The 21,792-nt window shown below is 37.2% G+C and overlaps 1 pseudogene; it reads left to right on the plus strand.

Moving 5' to 3' along the window:
• The first annotated feature begins 2,658 nt into the window (after window positions 1-2,658).
• Window positions 2,659-21,792, plus strand: part of LOC109461429 (large ribosomal subunit protein uL23) — a 33,133-nt pseudogene continuing 13,999 nt past the window's right edge.

Here is a 21,792-nt window from a genome sequence, read left to right on the forward strand (position 1 = left end):
AATAAAAATCGTCAGATTCTCCTTTCTGATCCATTTCTAGCAATTTAGGATGCCAAAACAACCCTGAAAATAAGACGTTGGATAGCTAAAGTGGAATAATTACTGAGGAGACATCAATGCTAATGACAACTGGACTTTACGTTTATTTGGATGTCAGTATTTGGGTATCAAAGAAAATCTGCTTAAGGATGAACTCCTGGTAATCTGGAAAAATAATCCATTTGAATTGCATTTAGTTCATTTTTTTAAAATGTATCAATAACAGGTGACCAAACAACCAAATGAATGAACATGTCCATGGATTCTGTTGGCATTCTATGGATATAGCCCCTCAGAAAAGAGAAATTCATGAGTTCTCTGAATTTTTGGAGTAAGAAACCACAATAAAGGATAGAAAAGCTAAAAGCGTGACTGCTTAATTAGGATATCAGTAATATATAAATTATGTGAATTAAATGCATTAATTTTTTTTGTAGAACTAAGACTACTCAATTTTTAAATATAATAGTTTTTGCTTTTTGCAGAAAAATTAGAAGACAGGCAGAAAAATATGAAAATATCCCATAAAAACCACTATAGATAATCACTGTTTAAAAACTCTGGGTACAGGGGTCGGCCCGGTGGCTCAGGTGGTTAGAGTTCCATGCTCCTAACTCCAAAGGCTGCCGGTTCGATTCCCACATGGGCCAGTGGGCTCTCAACCTCAAGGTTGCCAGTTCAATTCCTTGAGTCCTGCAAGAGATGGTGGGCTCTGCCCCCTGCAACTAAGATTGAACACGGCACCTTGAGCTGAGCTGCTGCTGAGTTCCCGAATGGCTCAGTTGGTTGGAGTGCTTCCTCAGTTGGACTCCTGCAAGGGATGGTGGGCTGCGGCCCCTGCAACGAGCAACAGCAACTGGACCTGGAGCTGAGCTGTGCCCTCCACAACTAAGACTGAATGGCACCCTCCACAACTAAGATTGAAAGGACAACAACTTGACTTGAAAAAAAGTCCTAGAAGTACACACTGTTCCCCAATAACAATAAAGTCCTGTTCCCCTTCCCCAATAAAATCTTTAAAATAAATAAATAAATAAATAAATAAATAAATAAATAAATAAATAAATAAAATTAAAAACCGTCTGGGTACATAAGGCATTTTTTTACACCATTTTCATAAAAAATACTGCAAAAAATTAAAAAAAAAAAACACCCTGAATTTTATGAGACTAGCCACCATCAACAAAGAACAGAAATAGCAAAAAAGTTATCTCTGAACTCTAGTAGCCAGAACACTAAACATGGATTCCTGTACCTTTCTATTTAATTTCTCCTAACAATTACATCATGCCAATGATTCAGAAAAAAAGGTTTTTCTGGATAATTTCAGACACAATTATAGTTTTGTAGAAATCGTGTAAACCATTTTTGCCTGCCCTTTGTGTTTAACCAGAAGAGTCACAATGTCAACCTGACAGTAAAATTTTAATTATTGAATAGTGGATGGGTTCTGGAGAAAGGAAATGGGATGTGGCTAGTGAAACCAGTTTTTTGCACAGGGAGCTTTATGGTAAACTCAGACTTTTAAAATGATAAAAAGAAAGATGTATACCCAATGAAAAATACAACTTAAAAAATAATGGCTAAGAATGGGACTCGATTGAGGTGGTGGAGTAGGTAAATGCTTTGCTTGCATTCTCTCAAAACCACATCAAAATTACAACTAAATTACAGAACAACCATCACTGAGAATTACCTGAACCAAAACTCTACAACTAAGGACATACAGAAGAAGCCACCTCGAGACTGGAGGACGGGCAGAGACATGGAACAGGATGGTCCCATGCCTGTGTGTGACCACTAAAAACCAAGCGGGATATCTGATTATCTGGATGCTCAATTATCTCATGGAGAACAACAAGATTAATTCAACAAACTACCTCCACTGTAGTTTCTCCTACATTTCTATTTCTTTCCTTGGCACTTTCCTTGTTCCAGTCCTACATGTCTAACTACTCACAGAATAACCCTACTCGGATGTTTATGAACTGCACAACTGGGGATTCTGACAATCTGGGTGGGATGGAAGTCTGTGGGAAACCCAAACAGCCTCTAAAAAGCCTGAGCACAGACTCACTTGCTCGCAGGCACTCACCTTGAGTTCCAGCAGGGAGACGTTGACTCAAGGGGCCTCGGAGACATGCCACAGTAGGCCTTGGGTAGAGGACTGGAGGACAGTTGGCATTTTTGTGAGGGGGTCCTCTTTCTACACAGCCAGCAGGTGGGCGCCATCTTGCCTGCATTAAGCCCGCCCACACAGGCCAAATTTAAGTCTGATTGGCCTGGTGAGCTCCACTGCTCTGCCCTGCTTATTCAACTGGGATCTCGCCCCACCCAACTCAGGCATTGCCAGAGGCAATTTCTTGTGAGCGGCCAGCCCCTTGTATATTGCACTCTTTCTTGAAAAATTATCAGAATCCAGCAGGCCCCAGGCAGGCAGCAATTGGCCACTGTGTGCTCTGAACTTTTGCTGAGTTGCTCCAGGCTCAGCCCTGGCACCAAATCAGAATCTACATTACCCTGGTAACCACAACTCTTCCCACTTGAGTGACTCCCTGAGGCCCTGCCTCACCAACTCACGTACTGCGTGAGGCTTCATCTGCAGCTAATGAATCCGGCATGTGGCTGCAAGCCACTGGGTATCTTGGCTTTTTGCGGAGTTACCCTACACCTGGTTCACAGAGAGGCCTCTTCCACATGCCTCCACGGTTAGCACAGGCAGCAAACAACCACGGATCACTTTATAGCCCCTACCAGGTGGTCCCCAGCCAGTCACAGGCAGTAGCTGACCTAGGCCTGCACCGAAGCCCCTCCCAAGAAGCCCCAGAACCAACATACTTGGAGGTTGGCTTCAGACCACCTTCAGACCTCCTTCAGAGCACCACCCAATTAGCCCCACCTGTAGCACACACAAAGGGCTGCCTAAAAAAGACTTCAGATTGAAAGTCACATACAAACAACTGTAAGGATGGTAAAAGTTATTTCATGAAAATGGAAACAAAAAAGGAAAAAGAAAAAGAAAAGCTTGGGTAGCAATACTTATACCAAACAAAGTAGACTTTGAAACAAAGTATATAACACGAGACAAAGAAAGACCTAGTAATCCCACTTCCAGGTATTTATCTGAAGAAATCAAAAATGCTACTTCCAGGGGACCTGTGCATCCATATGTTCCTTGCAGCATTATTTACAATAGCCAAGATGTAGAGGCAGCCTGCGTGTCCATCAATGAATGAATGAATAAAGAGGAGGTGGTACATATATGCAATGGAATATTGCTTGGCCATGGAAGGGAATGGGTTCTTGCCATCTGCAGTGGCATGGACAGACCTAGAGGGTATTGTACTACGTGGAGTATGTCAGACAGAGAAAGACAAATGCAATGTGATTTCAGTTATAAAAGGAATCTAAAGAACAAAATAAACAAATAAAGAAAACAGAAACAATCTCATAGATACAGAGAACATTTTGATGGTTGCCAGTTTGGGAGGGGGGTTGAGACGGTGAAAAAGGGGAAGGGATTAAGAAGTACAAATTGGTTGTTACAAAGTAGTCATGAGGATGTAAAGTAAATTATAGGGAATATAGTCAATAACATGGTAATAACTATGTATAGTGCCAGATGAATACTAGACTAGACAGGGCAATTGCTTGTTAAATTATATATATATATGTCTTAACTACTATGCTATACACCTGAAATTAACATAAAATAATATTGAATGTCAACTGTTATTGAAAAATTTAAAAGGGTGGGGAAAAAAGATTGATAGGTTATATTAATTCTTCCTTAAATGTTTTATAATGCACCAGTGATTTTCTGGGACAGGACTTTTATTTGTAGGAAGATTTTAAAATATAAATTGTTTTTTATGTGTATGGGACAAATCAGGTTTCCTACTTCTTGAGTCAGTCTTGCTAAGTTGTTTTTCAAGGAATTTTTTCATTTCACCTAAGGTGTAAAACTTACTGGCTTAAGTTGTTCATATTATTCTCTTAAAGTTCTGTACAATCTATAGATATTCCATCTCTCATTCCTGACATTGGTAATTTGTAATTTATCTTTTTTACTGATTGTTCTTGCTAAGTGTTTATGAATTTTATTAACTTTTCACAAACCAAATGTTGGCTTTGGTAAAATTTTTCTGTTGGTTGTCTCATTATTTCTGTTCTTATTTTTCTAGCTTCTTCAAGTAGAAATTAAGATAGTTGATTTGAAGCCTTCTTCCTAAGCATTTAAAACAAATTTTCCTCTAAGCACTGCTTTAGCTGCATCCCACAAATTTTTATTTGTATTTTCATCATTATTTAGTTTAAAATATTTTCTAATTTCCCTTGTGTTTTTGGTTCATAGGTTATTTAGAAGTGTATTTAATTTTCAAATATTATTTTCTAGATATAGCATTGTAGTGTATTGATTCCTAATATAATTCCTGTAGTCAAGGCTTCGATCAACTAAAATTTATTGAGACTTGTTTTATGTCCCATCACATGCTCTATGTTGGTGAAACTTTCATGTGCATTTGAAAAATTGTTGAGTGTAGTGTCCCATAAATGTTAGGTCAAGGCAGTTACTATTGTCATTCAGATCTTCTCTTATTTTTAAAAAATATATCCTGTCAATTCAAGGGGCATTAAAATATCAAATGATGATTTTTTTTTTAAGTACAAATTGGTTGTTACACAGTAGTCATAGGATGTAGGGTATAGCATATGGAATATAGTCAATAATATTGTAATAACTGTGTGCAAGTATGGTGTTTGTTGGTATTAGATTTATCAGGGTAATAGATGGGAGGGAGTTAGGTGGCATGGTGAAAAAGGTAAGGGATTAAGAAATATAAATTGCTCATTACAAAATAATCATGGGCATATAAAGTAAAGCATAGGTAATATAGTCAATATTACAGTAATGACTATGCATAGTGCAAGGTGGGTACCAGATTAGTCAAGGGACTTACTTCTTAAATTACATAAATATCTAACCATTGTGCAATATAACTGAAATTAATATAAAGTAATATTAAATGCCAAAAAAATAAATAAATAAAATTCTGTATTAAAAATAATGGCTAAAATACTGGCAGAAAAGCTAAAATTTTAAAGTCAAAAAAGAACTGAATATAATAAAAGGGGCCTTTTACATTGGAATTAAAGCAGGTAGAATAAAGGAGGTAAAATATCCCTGATTCTAGAAGATGGTGTTATGTTCACAGATGTTTGAATAAAGATAGAAGTCTTTATTTTTTGCTAATCTTCCCCAAGAAGCAGAACGGTCTTTACATTGGAAAGCATGGATGATCACTTAAGTCCCTTCCAACTCCAACAGAAGGGATTCTAGGGATGTTTTACTTTTCAGCAGATTGCTGGAGTTTTGGGTAAATACCACCAGATATGTGATTTTAAATCCAGAAAACTTCTTAGAAATTTCATAACTAAGAGGTAACTTTTCTTTGAATAATATATCTGATATGAAGAGATTGAAAACCTTATATTAGGAATATGAATATGTGTACCCATAATATTATACACATACTCAAAAAATTACATTGCTACCTACAACTAAAAATAAAAAATCTTAAATTTGAAAGGCCAGAGTTAAGGAGCATAACCTTTAGCATTTTATTATAATAACAGTCTTTTTTTTTTCAAAAAAATATCCAAAATCACAGCTTGCTTGAACACATATCGTTGATTTCATTTTTCAGAACATTTGCTTAAAAGTAAAGAAATTCAGGTTGAGTTGAGTCCAAAAGGATAATCCAAACTTCTTTTTCACTCAAAAATACAAGAATGATTTTCCATACTAGTCAATGTGCTGCGATTACTCTCCAACTGTTTTCTCAGAATTAAATGACAAGGAAGCATTGAATTTGTGAATTTTAAATAAATAATTTCACAATTAAATATGTGTATGTATATACGTGTGTGTGTGCATGTAAGCACAGGCGCATGAACACACACACAGAGATTTTTGTTCTTTTGTTTATTTGTTTTGCTTTTTGGTAGACAATGCTAGGCCACAGGATGTTTTTCCAAGAAATGTGTTTTTAACCACAAATGCATATCTGTCTCAAGGAACTATCAGATCTGCCTTAGTAGTACCCCAGTGCTGTTGTTTTGTAATCTGAGGCACACTCAGACTGAAATACATCTATGGAAGTAATTTTATATGTAACTTGAGGGAAAGGGTGTAGTCCTGTGTAATAAATATAACATTTTAAAAATTAGTACGGTTTCTACTCTGTCTTTCTAAGTACATTGCCTAAATCATTTGTTTTTTGTTGTGGGGTGGGAGAGAAGGTACAGATAGTGATTAGAAATGCAAAGAGAACAGGCAAATTCTTATGTTCAGACTAGGACTAGGCAGCAAGATCTAGCTATTGTGTTGAGAGATGGTTTTCTAAATAATTTAATTCCAACCTTCTTTGACAAACCAGTCACCAATCCAAGAAGAGTGAATCCCTACAGACTTTCTAAAGTGTAGAGAAGACAACCCTGTCCTCCACAAGTCTTGGCTAGAAGGAAGAGGGAAAATAAGATGTAAGGAAAGTAAAAGTAAGATACTCCCCTTCCAGGCCCAGTAATGGTAGAAAAAAGAAAGTGAGGGGAAAGTGGGAGAATAAAATGGCATAATGTGGACCCTGATATTCCCCTTTGGTGATTTGTCCCAGCTTCATATCATTGAGGGTAAACAGAGGTTAGAAACAGGCTATTGTCCCTACTCCTTATAAGAATTCAGGTAAGAACTGACCTGTTCCAACATCTATCTGGTGTGTGGCCACTTCAGTTTGCTGGGAAAATGTAGACACATGGAGATGGAATGAATTGACTATTAGCCCTTCCTGAATCACCCTTGGTGCACAGATGGCTCATGGAGAATTTGTTGAGAGTCTGGGTTGAAGGGATTGGGAGGTACTTGTCAGCAGACTTATCACAAAGGACTCTACAGAAAGAGCTATGAAGCAGACCCCCAAAGTCAAGGCTAAATGCGATATCCCATCGGACCTAAGAGAGTACTCTAGCTCCACAAGTGCCCAGGTAATGCCAAGCCAGCTTCACCGCTGAAGTGGTAGGATCTCAACTTAAAGTGAGAGTTACACTAGCCACAAACTTTAGCTGTGTATGACAACAGCCAAGCAACATCAGGTCAACAAGGAACATCTAATTTGAGCACCCAGATCTTCCCCACCTCCACAAGGCCACATAAATTACACCCCTTCTCCATATACCTTAAGAAACAAAGCAGAGAAAGAGGGAAGCTACTGAACAGCTGGGCATTTTTATCCAAGAAAGAAAAACTATTTTCTAAATGGATTAAATTACCAGATCCAATTAAGCTTTAAACCACATAAGGCATTTACATTTTTTTCTTGCTAATTAGTAAATAGGGATTTTGGAGGAAGGCCAATTAGTTATGGACATAATAAAGAAATTGCTTTTTTATTATACATTCTAATTGTGAGATGAATTGCATTTGAGAATCTGTACTCCGGGTTCTGCCCACTCACAAAAATCTTAATTCAAATCGTCTGCTACTTCCATCCTTACAATATTTTTTTGGTTTTGGTTTTTGTTTTTTGTACTGGGATTTTGAGGGTACAACATAAAAGGATTACTGAAAAACAGTAAATCCGTACACTGCAAAAAGAACCAGAGTAACCTTAGGTATAAATCTATAGAAACATCTAGAAAGATACAAATTCAGGTTTTCATGCTTCATTTTCTCCTCCAAAAGAAGTGGGGAAAACCCTTAGTTGTAGATTTTGGGCTTGTCTCCATTCTGATCTAGTCTTCATATGTTGTCTAAGCTTCTCCTCTGCAGATCCCAGGTTTTCTTGTCTCATGTCTTAGATGCTGCTTTCTTTTATCAGGGCCTTTCGTTATTATCTAGGCTAACATACTTGCTCTAAGTCCCCAGAGGTGCACTGGACTTAATGACTGTACAGAAACTGGCTTCCTTAAATATGCATTACTACACTGTGCCTTCCTGCTTTATAATCCTAGGCTTGCCTTGTGTCACCCTGAAGTCCTCTTTCTAGCAATAAGGCTCTCTGTCCTACCCTGGCATGAGGTACACATCTTCAAGACTTACTGAAAAGTGCTCTCCCAGAGTTCAGCACAAGGGTGCTATGAGAGGTCCTATGTAACATCATTAAATATCCCACAATGCACACCGAGTAGTGTGTAGGCTTTACCATAAAAAAGGGATCTTAGACATTGTAAACTTCCTGCACATTTTCCTCTAGATTGATGCCTACAATTACATTTTTGACAGCAGTAGCTTTGCATTTATTACTTGCTACTTTGGATGAATTGCTTGGGTTTTTAATATTTTTTATTACTCTTCTTCTGAATGTCTTAAACTTTTGTAGTTACATGAGTACATTGCCTTTACTTTGTTACATTAGAGTTTAGAACTTGAAGAAGTTATATTTAATGAGATTGTAGGAAAATTTTGCTTGGGAACATTTCACGGTCTAATAATTAAGATTTTTATTCCTCTGTGAAATCAAATGATAACATCTCTCTAATGCAGTCAAATTTTCATAAAAACTAAAAGGAGAAGAATCTTTTCTGTTCTGTTCTTATATAAACACATTTTTCAAATACCAAGAATTAAATGCAGAATAGGAAGATAAATGTTTCATTTCCATGAGATGGACACTTAAACCAATAAACAACACATTATGAGGATCAAAACTAACTCCTATCTTGGATGTGGCTTCCTTTTATCAGGGCCCCTGTTGGCAAGCCTCTGGCCAGCTGAACCCAGACACAGGAGAAACAGAGCCCAGAACTTCCATCTCTGTACAGTGTCTGTCACCTCTGGCATCTGAGGTGAAAGAAAGACATGCAGTCTGAGAGGATGCACTTTGCCAATGGACTACATATTCCCTAAGACACTATATACATGCACTCAAGAAATAATCTCCTATTTTGTACCAGGGACTGACTCCTACACTCTAGAGTAAATGAGAAAAGTTTCCACCATCCAGGTGCTCACAGGCTAGTAGGGGAGATAAGATGGCCACAGATTATCCTAGTAATAAGGAAGGGAGAATGACGGTAACAAATACAGTACCAACAATAACACTAGAGAAGATCAAAGAGGAAAAAGAAGACTTCCAGCTCAGTGTTTGGGAAAGAGTTCAACTAGAAGATGGTTTTCCTTGAAGGATGCATGTGATTTCCCAAAGTAGACATGAGGATTGTGGCTTTTACAAGTGTAAAATAAAAATACATGGAAAGAAAACCAATAAGTCTGGTCACAGCATAGACGTGACAAAAATTCAGAAATAGGGACAGGAGAGCAGTGAGAAGTGCAGCAACAGAGAAGGAAGAGAAGGTGCTGCATACGAGGGGGAAAGGCAAGAGATTCTTGGTCTTCTGCTGCAGCTCTGCTGCAGCTCTGCTCTAGACTCCCAAGGCACTGTCAAGGAATCAGAACCATTTTCAAACACTGGACAAGTAAGGCAGATAGGTTTGTTCAACAAACAATAATGGAGGCTATTTAAGAACATGTTCCCTTGAAACAGGAAGAGCTGACTGTGTTAAGGTACACTGCCCTTCTGCTGTATTAGTTTGAGTTGGTAGATTTAAGAATCTGTGCCTTGTTAGAAGTAAAAATGTAAACAAGACCAAGCAAAATTTACATAAAATGTTTTATTCAGCTGAGTTTTCCCTGAAATTCAAACAGGCTGGATAAAAACAAAAACAGTGGAAGACTTTTAACAAAGTCAGATTTCTGTAAAAATGGCTGTATATTGCAGCCATGATTTTGCAGAAAGGCTGTCAGCTAGAATAAGGGGCCATTTGCTTATATTTCATCAACACTATCCCACCGTCTAGACCAAAGATATTCTGTGACCAATAAGACTTCTAAAAGAAATATTCCAAGAAATTTGAAGAATTCTTTAAATTATCATTTAGCAAAAGTTTGTGATAAATGTAAAAGCAAAAGAAAATTTTTGGCAAAAGTAAAGGAATGATATAGATATTTTTCATCTTTCAAGAGTGCACACAACACTGCTATTCTATTTTATGGCTCTGAAAGCACAACTGCCATAGAGACAACGAAGGGCAACAGGCACATGATTTCAAACTGTCCAATGAACACTGTGTGCCACTGTGATTTATTTTCTTTACTCACTAACAAGTGATTTGTTAATGTGCCCTTTTAATTTGGGGGAAAATTCAAGCACCATAACAACTCTGGCATCATTACCATGTAACGTCAACACATGGTTTTCAATAGAAGACTATCTATGGAGACCATTTACTCCAAACAAGTTAATCATGTATTGCCCTGGTTCAACAATAACTTGGTATCCAAATAGAAAGGTCAGAATCAAAGACACCAAAGGGGAGGAAAGGGCAGCACAACGTAGCTGGGCTTTGTAAATTTTCCTTATTGTTCTGTGCTGTATGGCTTAATATGAGGCTGAAACATCCACTTGCATCAATAAATCTAGCTCAAATGGCTATTTAAAAAGAAAAACAAGTCCAATGCACATTAAAGAGATGACTTAAATTTTCTTCCTAATGATTCAATAAATGTTTGACTAGAAACATGGGGAAAAAAGACTTTCAAGGACAAGATGAAGCAGAAGCTTATCATCCTTCAGCAAATTTGCACTCTGAGGGAAAATATCCATCTTATTTTCTATAATATGCTTAGTCAAATACAGACTTACTACAAAGCTAACCTAAGTATAGATTAGGAAAATGAATATTTTTACATTATTATGCCAATTAAAAAGAAACTCCACATCTCTGCCAGCCTTTAGAAAATTTAAGGAAAGAAAAGAAAAAACTTATTTTAAATGTGCTCTCACCATTAAGCACAGGTCAGCATGGAATGACAGACCTAGAAGAATAATGAATCGCTTATTTGTGACCTTAGACAAGGATAGTGCCATAAAATGTGAAGTTCTCTAATTATTCTACTGCCAAACAATTGCAAATTTGGGGCCTGGGGAATCTGCTTTTTTAAAGAACAATATACACAATCAGTCAAGTCAGCCACCAATTCTTGAGGTGTTTATTGAAAAGTTATTACTTCCCAGCCATTGTTTGGAACATGTGGAGTCTGGTGATACAAAATTAAGACACAGTCTCAATCCTTAAGAAGCTCACCAACTGGAAGTGAGGGGAAGGAGTCAGGACAGGTAGACTAAAAAATTAATATATGAAATGGTAAGTGCTATAAAAAAAAAAAAGAAAGAAAGATTGTGGAGTAAGTGCTGATAAAGTCTGGATTTCAGGAAACCTAGTTCTGTTTCTTTATTTTTTCCTCCTTAAATCAAAATCTTGAAAACAATTTTCTCTCATCCATCATACCGCAAGGTAGACATAAATGTTATCGTGGATAAACTGAAGAACATCAACCAACATGAGAAGCAAATATTTTTACTTAAAAGAAGGAAGCTACCAACACAGGAAAGATGGTGTTTGCCCACTGGCTGCACATGACAAGGGCTCAACACAGGGACAATGGTGGCAGCCCTTCCAGCCCTCACCTGGAAGCCACACAACCCAGTCTCTCCCTGTATGTTTCTCTACCAGAACATAGAGTATAATCTAAAAAATGATTCGTGGTGAGCTGTGGGGCCTTTGGGAGTTCCTTGAGATGCTGTTGCTGTATGTGCCCTAGGAAACAAGCTTTTTGTGTTTGGAGGATATGATGGACATACTTATTTGAACACTGTTGAGTCACATCATGAAAGATGAATGGAAATAGGAAGTTCCTGTTAACATTGGAAGAGATGGTGTATGTGTTGTGGTGGCGAAGCTCCCATAAAGTTATCTTTATCAAAGGAAAGAAAACTGGATAACTTTAAGAAATGGAGTAGGAAGAAGAAACATGTTCTTTCCTTCAATTACTAACCAAACATCAAAATTCTTGCATCATTTTAATTTGTAGTTATAATTCCTCTGATTTGTGAAGCCAAAACAAGTTTTTAAATATGAATTACATATGGGTGTTAAGTATATATGTTGTTACAGCTGGTACTATAAATGGAAATCCACTAGCCTAGGTTTAGCCTCATTGCTTTAAAACGTTTAAAGGAAATTGATAGTGGCCAAGGTATAAGAGATTATGAAAGCATTGCTAATTTTTAAGTTAAGAGTCTGAGAAGTTAGAAACATTTCTATTTAAAAAAATATTTACAGGCCAGCCCAGTGGCTCAGGCGGTTAGAGCTCCAGGCTCCTAACTCCAAAGGCTGCTGGTTCAATTCCCACATGGGCCATTGGGCTCTCAACCACAAGGTTGCCGGTTCAATTCCTCGACTCCCACAAGGGATGGTGGGCTGCGCCCCTTGCAACAAGCAATGGCAACTGGACCTGGAGCTGAGCTGCACCCTCCAGAACTAAGACTGAAGGGACAACAACTTGAAGCTGAATGTCACCCTCCACAACTAAGATTGAAAGGACAACAACCTGACTTGGAAAAAAGTCCTGGAAGTACACACTGTTCCCCAATAAAGTCCTGTTCCCCTTCCCCAGTAAAATCTTTAAAAATACACACATATACACACACACACACACACACACACACACACACACTTATATGTTTACTCTATTATATGTAACATTAATATAAAACAGAAATTCTAAAGCTTAAAATAAAAAGTCTGATTTTTTTTCAGTAAAACATCATTCTCTTATTCAAACAATGTCCCAAATAGCTAAATAATACCTCACATTTACCAAGAGGAAAGCTTCTACTGTGTTGGGAAAAAAAAAAAAAATCATTGACATAATTTATTATGATGATCACAGTATGTTGAAATTTCCTCAAACTTACTCTTTTACAGTGCCATCTTCCAAAGCACACATATCAAATTGGTATTCCTTAACCTGTTGTCTTGTTAGATGTGTCACCAGTAAAATATTATTATAATTTCATCTTCACAATCTATACAATAAAATAGTGAATACTTATCATATTGACAAAAACAGTCACCTCAGCTTTAAACTCCCTATACAAGGGCCTCACTTATATAGAAAGTAATATGCTCCCCAAACATTTCTGGGAACTCTATCAACATTAAGTTTAACAAGTTTTTTTTCAAAAACAATTTTTAAAGTACAGTAAAATTAAGAAGATGTTCTACAATATTAACACTTGCTTATGTATAGTTATGGGACGGTGGGGTAATGGATGCCATTGGATTTTGAGCATCTATCTTGCTTCAAGCATAGTAACTTGAATGCTACATTTTCAAAATTAGGTTTTAAATGTACCAAAATTTCAAGCAATTGCTTTATTGCACCATAGTTATTATTCTTTTACATTAATGAACAATTTTCTTTTTAAGCAGTTATTGTAAACTTTAACAATGAAAAGATAGACCACAGCTGCAAGATAATACAATAATGAACATTGATAACACACAATATCCAGGAAGAATAGGAGATGAATTTGAGGGGAAGGTTTTCAAATGAGGAGGGTTCATTGCAACACAGACTTCACAATTTTGGTCTGGGTCAGAGAAGCACAAGTGCCTTGGAAGAGGGGTTTCAGACTGATGAAGTCTTTCAATTTAGATGAGCATCTTCATGTCAAAAACTTAAGTATACATTAGAAAAACATTATGAAGAAAATCTAGCCCTTCCAAAACAGAGCCATAACCTTGCTGATCTACTGGCCCACATTTTGGAACTGAGAAAAGGGTGAGAGAATTTTGTTGTTCAGGTTTCTATGGTCTGAACACATCTGGCTCTTAACAGCTTTAAGCAATTCCTTTTCAAAAATTTGCTTGTGATTACAGCGTGATGTACACTTAACCTACAGCTTCCAAAACACTTTTTGGCAGCCTCCTATCTCTACTGCTTTCTTCTTACTCTTTCTAATTGTGGGAATGCCCTCCCCATCTGCCCTCTCTGCCTATTTAAATTATACACATCCATTAAGACTTATTCAAATGCCATATTCTCCATGGAACCTCCACAGTGCTTTCGGTTGTGATTTCTTTTCCTTAGAGACACTGCGGGTTTGTTTCTAGACCACTGCAATAAAGTGGATATCTCAATACAACATGTCACACAAATTTTTTGGTTTCCTAGCACATATAAAAGTTGTATTTACACTATACTGTAGTCTATAAAGTATGCAATAGTATTATGTCTAAAAAATGAGTATATCGGGGTGGCTGGGTAACTCAGTTGGTTAGAGGATGCATTAATAACACCAAGGTTGCCAGTTCAATCCTTGCATAGGCAACTGTTAGCTGTGCCCTCTTTAAAAAAAAAAATATATATCTTAATTAATAAAATATTTTATTGATAAAAAATGCTAACCATCTTCTGAGCCTGTTGGAGAAATGTTGTCAATAGATTTGCTCAACACAGGGTTGCCACAAACCTTCAATTTCTAAAAAAAAAAAAAAAAAAAAAAAGAAAGAAAGAAATATCTGAGAAACACAAAAAAATGAAGTGCAATAAAACTAGGAAACTAGGTATGCCTGGATTTTTATGACATTTGATTTCTATCTTGGTTGCACCTACTTGCACTCTAGGAAGAAATGCAACCCATATCTACCTTTTCTGGACATAAGCTCTTTAAGTTTCAGGATTCTGACTTCCACATCTTTGTACACAGTGCACTGTGTTTTATAAGTATTGAAAAACTCCTCTGAAATGAGAAAGAATAAATGAACGCTACATGGCTTAAAGTTACGATGTGTGCTATTTATGAATGCATAGCAAGAGTGATAGCACATACTGTGCTGGCCAAATAGCCATGTCTTTTTGGAAATCCACCTTCATTCACTTTCAGTAATACCACAGAAGCCTCAAGAAACTATTGAACCATAACCCAATTCCTGCCCTTCCAGATGACCTACATTTTAAACTTAAGATCAGTGAACCAATTCACAAATTGGATTGGCAAAGCTATTTTTAAAACATGCTCCTGGATGCAGACACCCTTAAAAGAAAATTTGCTGAGTGCACTCCAGATTGTGGGACTTATCACTGCATTTGCAGCTCCTTTTACCAGAGGATAGCATTTGAGAGGAAAGTAAGAATGCATGTGACCTTTTCCTCCCTGCTTCACCTCTGCACCTGAGGTCACTTTGTCATTGATGTTTCCCCTCACTACACTGGCTACTACGGCACACAGCATACTCCACTTTTACTGCCTTACTTTTTTTCTTTTTCTTAAAGAAACTTTCTAAAGTAGTATATCCTTTATTTATCAACGATGTGTATTCTTTATTGTCTGTCTTCCTTGCTAGAATGTATGCTAGAAGTTTTGTTTTGTTTACCAATTTACTGATATATCCAAAGAATCCACAACAATGTCTTGTGCACAGTAGGTCCTCAATAAATTTGTTGAAGAAATGAATAAATCAGTGATTCGAGGAGGGCTCTTTTAGAAAATATATCTCTGCTGATGAGATAGGTGAAGGGCCAGAAGTAGGACTACTGAAGATATAACATAGGAAGATTAAAGAAATTTAACATACCAAGAAAAAAATGTATATATAATTATGTTTACATATGGAGTCTCTGTTAGGTAAAAAATAAGAAGGGGACCTAATGTTAAACCTCAGCTATGCTTACAATGTCTGGGAAGGCTTGCAGGTATTACCAGAAAGAAAACAATCTACCATTAGCTGATGGTGCATATATGTAGAGGGTACTGCAAAACGTAACTTTTCCCATTGAGTTTCTTTTCAGTTGGTTTAGAGAAGGTTTCTCAGCCACAGTACCACTGACATTTTGGGCTTGATGAAATTCTGTTGTGGGGCTCTCCTGTAGACCATGGGATGGTTAGCAGCATTCCTCGTTTTACTCACTAGACACCAGGATCACCTAACCCCAAGTTATAGCAGCCAAATATGACTCCAGAAATGAAAATCACTTGTTTAGAGACTGTCCAGGTTTGAGCATCTGGCAGTCCTTCCCTCACTGGCCTCCCTTCCTCTTCCTCCCTCCCTTCTTATTCCACATCTCTATTTTCAACCCTCTGACCTCCCCACAAAGTCCATGCTCCAGCCTGGAGGCTTCCCAAGTTTACAATGACCACCATGCCTGACTGTCCTGAAAACCTGGTGTGTGATATTTACTGGCCATTGCATGAGTAAGTTTAGATCAGTCAGGTTTTTCAAAACAGAGCACCTACAAAAAAAGAGGAAGAAAAAGAAGAAAAAGGAGAAGGAGAAAAGAAAAAGAAAAGAAAATTGAAATAGAGGAAGCACGTTATTTTGTTAATATTGATCACTTTTCATAGCATAATTTCTAAGAAGTATGAGACAAAGTTTCTGCCTTTTATACCTTCACCCGAAGCAATGGAAGGAAAGATAAGGGGAAACAGAGAACCTCCTTTGCTGCATATCTTTTGTACCCTGTTTATCTCAGAAGTGGGAAAATGAGCCTCCTCAATAAAGAGCACCCAAAAATGGTACAATCCTTTCAATAATAGATTTAAATCAGACCGCTTTCACATCTGATACATCTGAGAAAGAGACTAAAGTCTATACCGTCAGCTACTGATAGGGGAGTGAGATGCTGTATCTTATTTGTTCTGATGCTTTTTTCTAGTAATTGTTAAGCATCAAAATCCTTGTCAGGGTCTAGCAGCGGCAAAGGATGGATAGACAGAGTTATTAAGAAAGAGAGTAGCCATCAATCTTGATTCTTACCTAAAACAATTTTTTTTGAAGTCTGCTTTAGCCTTTAAATATCTTTGCAAGTCACATTTCATGACAACACTGTCTAGAAAAATGCACTGTGTGCCCAAGGCACCAGTACGGAATCAAAGCACCCACTATAAATATCATGGCGAATCAGATTGCACCAAGGAGCAAGTTTGAGATTTTCCAGGAAGCCTGGGTTCTTTCAGGGCATTATAGGGATCATTTCATGGGCAAAAATTTAGGAGATCTCTGAACACACAGCTACACAGGCTCTCACCCACAGCAAAATTAGATTGGGAACTCATTTTCCTGAATTCACAGCAAAGATATAAACAGCAGAGACAGGAGGTTGATCTACATTGAATACTGTTTCCCTCCTGCCTTTAAAATTTTGTATTTTTTCTCCCTTTACAACCAGCATATTTACTCACAGATTTTTTTTGCCTTGAATGTATTATAAGTAAAAAGATACGAGCCTCCCTTATGTTGCACCTGAAGACCAGATGAAGTTGCTTTCAATTGCAATCAGCCCTCAGAATGCTGGGCTTAAACTCCACTACAACTTCTGCTTTCAGACTCTGGTGGCCCAAAAGAAAGACGGTAGAGGAACCAGGATGAGAAGTGGAGAAAAATCAAAAGCATTTTGGCATCAGCATTTCAGAGCATTCACTGGGTGCTATGAAGTGAAAAGGGAAAATGCTTGTTTATGGAGAAAATAAAACAAACAAATTAGACATAGTAACTTTCTTTTTAAATGAGTGTATGCTAAACATAAACATACTACAAACATTTATCAAAAGACTGATGAGATGTCAAGTAGAATAAGTTTATAATAAGGGAGTCAGACATTTTCTTACAGGAAGGTGAATTTGAGTTTGATTTAAAAGGTAATTAAAGATGCAGCCTATGAGAAAGAATGAGAGAGAATAGTGTTAAAAGAATTGTCTTTATAACAGAGCATAGAAAATGTATCATATCAATTATACTAAAATTGTGTTCTGGTTCCCATGCTGCCAATAATCAATCTCTGTGACCTTATAAATATTTCTCTTCCCTATATCTCTGTTTCCTGGCTTTTTAAGGCAATTATACTGGATTATATTTTAAAGTCTACTAAAATGAATAGACAAAATCTGAGTAGCCTCTAGGAGTCTTCCAGCCCTAAAGATTTATATGGAATATATGGGAAGGTAATATTTTTTCCTTTATTGTTTATTTTGAAAACTCTCAAATTGCTTAAATTATAGTTGCTTTAAAATGTATTAAAGTAAAACAAGAAACATAAACATATCCATAAAATGAGTTCTAGGTATTTGTGGAGTAGGCAATTATTGAAAAAATGTAAAATAAATGGTCTGTAAAGGCCCTCCCCAGTTGTCTGTTGAAATGTTTTAATTTTCAACTTTTAAACTAGACTAAGATATTGTATTATCCAAGAGAGAGAAAAATATAAGCAATCTAATGTATTAACAAGAATTACAGACTATCTGATTTGTAGTGGCTACCCATTCTTGCCTAAAAATAAGAGCACTTAAGGACCGGAACTAAGCCAGGTAGATTTTGAAAGTGGGCTGAAGGAAATGGGAAAGGTCTAGATAGACCCTGAGGCACTGCAGGGGAGGTTTAATGCATCCTATAATAAGGAAGCCAGGGCTTTGGGGTTAAATATCTCCAAAAGCAAAGAGTTGCCATGTAGCCAGGGTAAGAATGAGTAAACTGTGTTCAGGATGTGTAGAGAAAAAGGCTAGAGGGTCACCAAAGATAAAATTCACCGACTTTATGGTTTTACCAAGGACTCACCTTGTTCAGATACAAAATATTTGTTTAAGAATGCTGCCATATACCGAGAAAGACTGGCCAGATCTCTTTATCCCAAGATGAACATGTGGCAACCAATAGTATCGGCACTCTTCCACATCTCATGGACTTCAAGGTCCGTGTGAGACCAATTGTGCTATGTCAGACCAAAGCTCCCCTGCTGGGGGAGGAGACAAAGTCCAAGGAAACTGACCTACTTTTACCAATTCAACTTCTAATTATCAAATGCTGGATTTCTCCCAGAAATAAGGCAAATTGGTGACTTAGTGGCTGAGTCAACTAGTCCTGTTAAACAATCATTGATTTTCTTTTCTTTTAACTTTTGATGTTTTTAAATGACAATTCTAGTGTATAAGAGAATGAATGTGTCAACTTAATCAGTATCATGCTGCCTTAATTCTCATAGCCCATTCGTAAGCTCTGGAACTAAATAAAATATAATGTATAAAAGGAGACACCCTTCTTTTTCTCTTTGTCCTCCACATTTCACTTTATAGGATCCCATTAAAATACAATTTCTCCCTTTTTCCAGATATAAAGGGGTTGACCATAAGATGAGACTATAGGAGATTTTCCTTAACCCTGAATCAGGAAACCAAAAATTAGAATGTGTTGCATTCCTAGTACAAAGGTCAGGACTTCTGAACAGGGACTCAAGCCAACCTTTCCTTCCACAGGGGCTGACTGCCATAATTCTTTGAAGTATGTAATCTAAAGAAGCTTCTATCCCATGAAAAATCTCCCTCTGAGGAAGTTTATTTTTTAAAGGGTAGGTATACAAAGGCTAATTCATCTTCTAAGACACATATTTTATAAGCAATGCATAATCTAAAATGTTATTAATGAGAGGAAAAATAATCATGAGACTAATAATCACGCAGATCTGTAAAATTCCTGATGCGCTGCTGCAAAAGCAAAAAAGAAAAAAAGAAAAGAAAGAACAAAGATTAAAGTTTAGGCCATTATGCTGGTCCATACACATCCCCAATTCCAGAAAAATGCTGAGCTATGAGCCTTATGTTCTGAAAATATGTGGATGTACAAATCAGTTCAGAACAAGATCTTCCTAATAAGGAGTTCTAATTCTTTGTCTACATGTCTTTCTGGTGTTTCCAAAGAGGTCACAATTGGCCCACCATTGAAGAGATATGCGCTTGCCCCATTTTCCCGACAGAAACCATCTGTCATACATTTGTGTTAAGCAACTTTATTCTTTTTCCTGGTTCCTTGATGTAAAATGGTTGGCTTGGATTAAGAACTAGCCTCCTATAGTCACTAGCCATTTGATTCATGGCCTCCAAAGACCATCACACTTCATGCCAATTGATGACCCATTTTGATATACTTGACAGATGTTATTTACATGCACAAAACACCTCCATACACAATGGCATGCATACTAAAAATCTCTCTCCTATTGGAGGAAGACCCCACACAGGGAAAATAGCAACTGTCCCTCCAGTCCTTGCGCAAAAGCCACACAACTCAGTCTTTCACCGTATGTCTCTGACACCCTTGGAGTCACTGTCCCTCCGCCAAAGCCCATGGTAAGTGCTTGCAAGTGGTGAGTCCCTGTGCGAGCCCTTTAAGAGGACATCTGGGTTACCCAGAGCCTTCCATCCCACACCAATGGTCGGAATCCCATTTTTCACAGGCAGATGTTGTGGGGACTCCTCTTTCTGGCACCAGTATTCTGGGCTGGGGAGCCTGGTGTGGGGCTGGGGTCCCTCACGCCTCTGGGGGGAGCCTCTGTAGCTGAAATATCCCTCCTGATTTTCAACTGCCACATGGCAGTTTGGGGCAGGCCAGATTCGTGTTTCTGCCCCTTCCACCATTCTCTACATGGTTTCTTCTTTATATCCTTAATTATAAAACTTCTGTTCAGCTAGACTTCAGATGGTTCTCCAGGTTGATTATTCTATATTTTCATTGTAATTTTAATGTGTTCAAGGGATGAGGTAAGAACAGTGTTGATCTACTCCGCCATCGTGGATCTACAGTCCACCATTTCAGTGATAATTAATCTTGTGGTTAAAGTTTCAGTTTTTAACACAAATCATCTATTTTCCTAAGTCAGTAAGAAAACCGAATCACACAATAACTTGCAGCTGAGACCAACTAAGAAAAAAAAATTGACTTAATAAAATCGCATGAGTTCCATATGAAATAGAAATTATTTGTATAATTTTTAGTCTGGCATTACAATTTGTAAAGAGAGCCACTGATTGTCATTATCTTTCACCTGGGTGGAGAGTTAGAAGGCAAATATGACCAGGCACTAGTGATTGGACAAAGGAACAGCTATTTGAATGTGAATTTAGCAGATTTGCTGTTACTATTTTGGGACTGGAAACAATAGAGCCAGGACTAAAGTGAGGTAAGTAAGACAACTGAGGCACAGAGCTGAAGTGCACTTCCATGACTCTGAGAGTATCTGCCTCCTTATGGATTCCCTCAGTCCCAGTCCTGGAGATAAAAATTAACTATATGAGTTGTCTACTCTATATGCTGAAGATTGAATGTTAGAGATCTGAAAGCTAAAACAAAGCATAGCCTTGAACATTATAATTAATTATTCTACATTATCGTGTCCACCGTGTAAAAAAAATCTCAGGTTAAATAAATCTTATATTTAAGAAAAATAAAATAATGCTGTTTGGGGAGGGTTGATGCAGAACCAATGGTAAAAAAAAAAATTTACTTTGTGATAGGGCTATTTAAATTTTCTTCCAAATAATTATTTTTGCTAGCATTTCCCTAATGGCTGCATATTGTAGATAAGAGCAAGTTGATTTCAAGTCACACTTCTATAGGTAAAAACCTTATTTTAATCTGCTTTGTGAATTCTTACCATAATAGTATAAGCAAGTCAGTTACTTAAGAAATAATTTTTGAAGTGATTGAAAATATCTTTCTTAATGTCATACAATGTTACAATATAAATTGATCAAGGATCTTCTCAATGTCCTTCCAGTGGTCTAAGAAGGAAAAAGTCAGATATGGATTAGTTAATAGTGAAAGGGTGATGGAAAAACCTTTGAGAATCTTCTGAAGATGAAAAAATGTTTTCCTGCAAGTGGTTAATTTTGCAGTCACCAATCACGCCCACAGTTATATATGCCAGACCTGTATTGGCACAAATGACTTACTTCCATAAATTCTCTTTTATCAGCACAATTGCCACAACTGTTCCTGAAGTATAAAAGATGCAGGCCCAAGTTTACAGATGCTCTCGACATTTTTCTTTCCCTTCCAATATTTTCTATTTGGGGAGGTACACTGAGC

The sequence above is a fragment of the Rhinolophus sinicus genome, linkage group LG02 (genome assembly GCF_036562045.2).
Source record: "Rhinolophus sinicus isolate RSC01 linkage group LG02, ASM3656204v1, whole genome shotgun sequence".
Taxonomy (NCBI): Eukaryota; Metazoa; Chordata; class Mammalia; order Chiroptera; family Rhinolophidae; genus Rhinolophus; species Rhinolophus sinicus.